Below are 6,299 nucleotides of genomic sequence, written 5' to 3'. Positions count from 1 at the left end.
AAAAAGGCATTTTGATTCTGTCAGGCTTTACCTCAGCTCCTGTTGCCCTGTTTCTGAACTGTGGCCAAGGGGCCAAACCCAGGGTCAGTCAACTTGACTAGCAAGGGACTCAGGATGCCAAAGCTTGAGTTCCCCCAAACTTGAGTAGGGAGAGAAAAGGGTTTTATTTTTATTTATTTTTTAATTTTTATTTGGTCATTTCCAAACATTATTCATTGGAAACAAAGATCATTTTCTTTTCTTCCCTCCCCCACTCCCACCACCTCTCCCACAGGCAACACACAATTCCACTGGGTATCACATGTGTTCTTGATTCAAACCAATTTCCATGTGGTTGGTATTTGCATTAGAGTGTTCATTTAGAGTCTCTCCTCAGTCATATCCGCTCCACCCCTGTAGCCAAGCAGTTGCTTTTCATCGGTATTTTTACACCCACAGTTTATCTTCTGCTTGTGGATAGTGTTTTTTAGATCCCTGCAGATTGTTCAGGGACATTGCATCTCCACTAATGGAGAAGTCCATTACCTTCGATTGTACCACAATGTATCAGTCTCTGTGTACAATGTTTTCCTGGTTCTGCTCCTTTCCTTCTGCATCACTTCCTGGAGGTTGTTCCAGTCTCTATGGAATTCCTCCACTTTATTATTCCTTTTAGCACAATAGTATTCCATCACCAACATATACCACAATTTGTTCAGCCATTCCCCAATTGAAGGGCATCCCTTCATTTTCCAATTTTTGGCCACCACAAAGAGTGCAGCTATGAATATTCTTGTACAAGTCTTTTCCCTTATTATCTCTTTGGGGTACAAGTCCAGTAGTGCTATGGCTGGATCAAAGGGCAGACATTCTTTTATTGCCCTTTGGGCATAGTTCCAAATTGCCCTCCAGAATGGTTGGATTAATTCTCAACTCCACCAGCAATGAATTAGTGTACCTACTTTGCCACATCCACTCCAGCATTCACTATTTTTCATAGCTGTTATGTTAGCCAATCAGCTAGGTGTGACGTGATACCTCAGAGTTGTTTTGATTTGCATCTCTCTGATTATAAGAGATGTAGAACAATTTTTCATGTGCTTATTAATAGTTTTGATTTCTTTGGCTGAGAACTGCCTGTTCATGTCCCTTGCCCATTCATCAATTGGAGAATGGCTTGGTTTTTTGTGCAATTGATTTAGCTCTTTGTAAATTTGAGTAATTAAACCTTTGTCAGAGTTTTTATGAAGATTGTTTCCCAATTTGTTGTTACCCTTCTGATTTTAGTTACATTGGTTTTCTTTGTACAAAAACTTTTTAATTTGATGTAGACAAAATTATTTATTTTATATTTTGTGACTCTTTCTATGTCCTGCTTGGTTTTAAAATCTTTCCCTTCCAAAAGGTCTACCAGGTATACTATTCTGTGTTCACCTAATTTACTTATTGTTTCCCTCTTTATATTAAAGTCCAGAAGTCTGTGAGGAAGGGATCTTGGAGTTTGGACTTCCCTGACCTCTGAAGACTTTTGATGGGATTAAATTCAACTGGGTTCTACTGGATATGTCCTGAGGCCAAAACCTCCTGGAAGGCTAGAGCAATATGTGGAGTCTTTGTAGCTCTGTCCAGGTTGCCCGCTCAGTGCTGTAAACCTTAGAAATTCTCAGAACCTACTTCATAAGGTTAGGATTGTAAACCTTAAAAAATTCCCAGAAGCTACTTCATTTAAATGTTATATTGTCCGAGTTTATTTGAGCAAAATTTGAACCAAGACACAGACAATATAACATTTAAGCGATTTGCCCAGGATATGAGTAATTGAAACTAGATCTGAACTTGTGTCTTCTGACACCATGCCCGGCATGCTAACCACTTCTTCCCCTAATTGCCTCCAACAACATAAAGGGTATAATGAATATTTAGATGTCAGGGGGACCTTTTTAGTTTTTTTGTTTCTTGGGAATGTATGCTTGAGAGTAAAATATTCAAAGGGCATAGACATTTTAAGTCACTTTTTCAAAATTATAATTCCAAATTGTTTTCCCAAATGGATATGCCATGTCAAAGGTAGAACAACTCATTGTGCTAATTTTTATATATCCTCTCCAAAATTGGCAGTTCTGACCTTTTGTAATGCTACCTCCTGAGGTAGAGCCCCCATTCTGTTAATGCATACAATTTTATTAACGATTTGCAATCATGTTTAATAAAGTTGATGATAACTTACAATTTTTCTTTTGAGAACTGTAGTTTCAGTCCCTTGATGAAGGATTTTCCATCATGAAATAGTGGTTAATCTTAGGCATTTGGGGTACTTTTCTTATTTCAGAAACATTTATTGTGATCATAATGGAAAGCCAACCAAACAGACCCATCTATGAACTGGCATAGGTTGATCTCCCTGCAGGCTGTGGAGTATTTGCAAGGTATTTGTCTTGGGTCCTCTGACAATGTGGTGAAGAGGAGCCTTTTTGATGGGCTGTAGAACTGGGGTATACTCAAAAGTATCCAACGGGAAACATGGTCAAGGCCCTTCCCTTCCTGTAGAGTGTGTGAGGATGGCCAGTTGCCATAGGGCTCTCAGATCATGTCTTACCTGGATTTGAGCTAAAGTTGGGAGTACATGCCATGCTGTGACTTTTGTCATTTTGTGTCTTTTTTGTCTTCTTTTAGGTGAAAGAGAATGCAGATGGCCAGGCCTTGTGCATTTTAAAAGTTCAGAAGCTCTAGCCACTTACAGAAAGTCTGGGGCCTGGGGTCCAGCCTGGGCTATGCTTAAAAGCAAAAAAAAAAAAAAAAAAAAAAGAGAGAGAGAGAGTCTTCCATTGTTCAGTGAGAGATTTGTAAGTAAATTTGGTGGATCAAATCCAAGTTAAGAATGATCTTATCCTTGCCTGTGATTGTGTTGAAATAGGAGAAAAGGTGTTGGGGTAATATTTGGAATTCTTTTCTTACTATATTGTTGAAGCAAATATCTCTTACCAAAGTCTAATTGATGTTCATAGTGTTAAAGTAACCAGCTCCTAATCACCTAATAGGGTAAACATAACACACTGATATGATGTCTGAAGACTTTATTATTAAGGGATCATACCAGGACAGCTGGGTTTTTCAATGGTTAGAGAGCCAGACCTACAGACAGGACCTGCATTCAAATTTGGCAACTTTGCCTAGACCTTACTGTTCTTCTGCCTTGGAACTTTTTACTTAGTATTGGTACTAAGATATAAGGTAAAAGTTTAAAAAGTATAAAAAAGGATACTACCCCCTTAGAACTCATAGTAAGAGATGTAGCTGGCCTTACTGTGGGAAAATGGGGTAATTAGAGGGAGGCCAGAGGAAGGGAGTGATAGTCATATACATAAAGATATATATCACATATATGTATTTGCATACATATTTTAAAATATATTATATACCTTTTTAATGTGGCTAGGGATAGAAATTTGAAGGCAAGCCCACAAATTGGGGAATGGCTGAAAGTTATGTGATGGAAATATGATAGAATGGTATTGTATTTCAATAAATAACGGAAGAAGGTTTGAGAAAATAATGGGAAGACTTGTAAAGTGTGAAGGAGAGACAAGTAAACAGAGCCAAGGAGAACAATATGGTAATGACAAAAACATTGAACAAATTAGGAATTCTAATCAGTGTAATGACCAACCATCATTCAAGATGCTTAATGAAAAAGCATACTATTTACCTCCTGATGAATCAAAGACTCAAGAGTACAGAATAAGACATTCGTATTTTTTCAACATGGCCGATATAGAAATTTGATTGACAATATAAATTCATAAAAGAGTTTATTATTCATTTCCCACATTTTATAGGAAAAAGAAAAGACAATTTAAAAAATTTGAAATAACATAAAACAATTTTAAGAGACATAACTTGGAAAACCAACATGACTTTTTAATTGATAAACTTTTAGGTAAAACAGGAAATGCAATTGGAAATTGTAAGGATGAAATAACATACTAAAATATCTGAAACGCAGCTAATAAATAGAAAATATAGAAAAATGAACTATGAAAAATTAGAGAAAACTAAGTAAAAAATCCACTTTGCAAATGATGAAAATAATGCATAAAACTACAAGTTGATTTTTTGAAAAAGATGAACAAATTTGACAAATCATCAACATGATTAGAAAGATGGAAGAAAATCCAATTAAGAATCTAGAATATATAATAAAACACAAAACTGGAATCAAATAATTTCCAACTTTATATGATTTTATGATGATAAAACTGAAAATACAAAATAGAGAAAAATCTTCGAGCATGTTAAATATCCAAACTAACAGAATCCCATATAAAGTTCTTTAATAATCAAATTGAGAGAAAGAAATCAAAGTATAAATGAAATGCCATGCCAAAGTGGGAATTCAGGGGATATTGGTGAAAAATTCCTAGTCTTGAATTGAGTCAAACTTTCAAAGAATAATTATAGTATTACTATACACATAAAATATTTTCAAAACATTGAGAAAGCACTATTAAATTTCACTGAATAATTATAATCCTAACACTTAAACAAGGGAAGGAAAAATTACAGAAGTCCAGACTTTTAATGAAACTTAATTTAACAATTTTTAGTAAAATTCTGTCAACAAAATACAGTGATTGATCCAAAAACCAATCTGTGATTAAAAAAATTAGATTTATGCGGGGAATACAAAAGATAGTTTAACATAAGGAAAAGAGTAAAGACAATCATATAGAAAAGAAAAACGACCTAAACTACATAATTTTTTGATATAGAAAAAAGCCTTTGTCACAATACAACAAACATTTATGCTAAACCACCCTTCACTGACTATATATACAAAATTTCATTTTCAATTTTTTAATCATTAGAGTATGGCTTTGGTGATTGCTTCCATATAACAGTATGAAGTCTGGACTCAGTATTTAATTTACAGACTTTATATTTCCCAGTCTTCATTCATTATTCCCCTTTATATATTTTTTTTTAATTTGAGTTGTTATAATTCTATTGAATTTCATAATGTAACCTTTAAAAATCTGATTGCCATAGCACTAGAAATTGGTTAAGTAGAGTAGCACTGACACTTGCCCTAAATTATGATCACCAGTCATGAATAATGAATATTCCCCTCCAGCTATTTACAGTTTTCTTTTCTTCCTGAAGGATCACTTTATAATGTTGTTTATACAATTAGTTTGTATATTTCAGTAGTTTGATCCTAACATGTTATTTGCAGCTATTTATAGTTATTTACAATGTGATTTTTATCTCTATTACTACCCATTGAATCTTTTTGGCTATTATATAGAAATAGAATTGATTTTTGAGGGTTTACTTTGTAGAATGGAAATTTGCTATAAATTCTCATCTCAGTTACAATATCTCCTGATTTTTTAGGATTTTCTAAGACATCTGTCAGTTATAAGCAAATAAGAATAACTAGATATACTCCTGTTTTCATCCCTTTAGGTCCTGGATTTGTCTTTCTTATTACTATTGGATTTCCAGAAAAATTTCAAATAGTATTGGGGAGAGTTGGTATTTTTTCGTTACTCTTATATTTATTGGTATAACTGCTAGTGTTTCTCAGTTTCATATGATGCTTATTTTTTAGTATAGATTATTGTATATATGTGTATACACACTTAAATGGAAATACATATGTGTGTGCAAGTATCCATATTAAAATATTCCCTATCAGGAGGAAGTGTCCTGTCCAGTCAGTTTTATGATTACATCTAGGCTGCTCACTTAACATCAATGGATGCCTTACATGTTACAATGTCCTTAATGAGGATAGTTTTGGGATATCTCTTAGCTCTAATTTCATTGCCCTCCAACGTGTTCTGTTCACCCATGTCCCAAAGCATAAGTGCTGCCTGTGCCTATGTATGAATCCTATAGAGGTATCCTTATTCCACTGAGCTTTTATACCTTTATGAGAGAATGAACTGAAATTTTAAGGGGGAAAGTTTTATGAAGTTATTTTCATTGTTATTTAAAATACTTTGATAGAAATTTAAACTAAATTCTATAAGAGAGTGATGAATATAAAACTATACTTTGTAGCTCTTAAAATATGATTTGGAGAGGATTATGACAAAAAAGTAAGGTAATAAGGAGATTCTCATGAACAATATGTATCCTTACAGGAAATCTATAACATGTACTGATTTTTATATGCATTTCTTTGGTTTATATATAGATTCTGAAACAAAAGTAACAGAGCATCATGAGGGCTTGACTAAAGCCTATTGAGTTCTCTGGGATGATGAACTAATAAAGAATACTTGAGACAGATTCTTTAAAGCTGGTGGCAGTGG

The sequence above is a fragment of the Monodelphis domestica genome, chromosome 4, assembly GCF_027887165.1.
Source record: "Monodelphis domestica isolate mMonDom1 chromosome 4, mMonDom1.pri, whole genome shotgun sequence".
NCBI classification, from domain to species: Eukaryota; Metazoa; Chordata; class Mammalia; order Didelphimorphia; family Didelphidae; genus Monodelphis; species Monodelphis domestica.
The sequence above is the reverse complement of the archived record's forward strand: the minus strand, read 5'-3'. Positions refer to the sequence as shown.